The sequence below is a fragment of the Cherax quadricarinatus genome, chromosome 15, assembly GCF_038502225.1.
Source record: "Cherax quadricarinatus isolate ZL_2023a chromosome 15, ASM3850222v1, whole genome shotgun sequence".
NCBI classification, from domain to species: domain Eukaryota; kingdom Metazoa; phylum Arthropoda; class Malacostraca; order Decapoda; family Parastacidae; genus Cherax; species Cherax quadricarinatus.
In genome coordinates, this window is record NC_091306.1 from 15,528,985 (window position 1) to 15,530,216 (window position 1,232).

Sequence of the window (1,232 nt, forward strand, 5' to 3'; positions counted from 1 at the left end):
TCCCATAACTGACACTATACAATGACGGGGTCCCATAACTGACACTATACAATGACGGGGTCCCATAACTGACACTATACAATGACGGGGTCCCATAACTGACACTATACAATGACGGGGTCCCATAACTGACACTATACAATGACGGGGTCCCATAACTGACACTATACAATGACGGGGTCCCATAACTGACACTATACAATGACGGGGTCCCAGAACTGACACTATACAATGACGGGGTCCCAGAACTGACACTATACAATGACGGGGTCCCAGAACTGACACTATACAATGACGGGGTCCCATAACTGACACTATACAATGACGGGGTCCCATAACTGACACTATACAATGACGGGGTCCCATAACTGACACTATACAATGACGGGGTCCCATAACTGACACTATACAATGACGGGGTCCCATAACTGACACTATACAATGACGGGGTCCCATAACTGACACTATACAATGACGGGGTCCCATAACTGACACTATACAATGACGGGGTCCCATAACTGACACTATACAATGACGGGGTCCCATAACTGACACTATACAATGACGGGGTCCCATAACTGACACTATACAATGACGGGGTCCCATAACTGACACTATACAATGACGGGGTCCCATAACTGACACTATACAATGACGGGGTCCCATAACTGACACTATACAATGACGGGGTCCCATAACTGACACTATACAATGACGGGGTCCCATAACTGACACTATACAATGACGGGGTCCCATAACTGACACTATACAATGACGGGGTCCCATAACTGACACTATACAATGACGGGGTCCCATAACTGACACTATACAATGACGGGGTCCCATAACTGACACTATACAATGACGGGGTCCCATAACTGACACTATACAATGACGGGGTCCCATAACTGACACTATACAATGACGGGACTCAGAACGTACACTAGTATATATAATATTTCACTGACGGTACGACTCTGGTGCCTAACTCTGTGCTTTTCTCAGTTTTCTTGTGTACTTAAGAGTACATGTACTCACTGCATGTACTCTGTGTCTTCCTGATTTACATTAATAGGTTTGAGCTCCGGCTCTTTGTCTGATTTATTTTCAATAAATGTTGATAACTTTTTCAATGTTTCATTCTCAATATCTATTATTTTTACTGTGTTTATCCTTCCCTTCCTCGTTTTCTTTCTCTCCCTCTTTTCTTTTCTCTCGTTTACAAAGTCCGT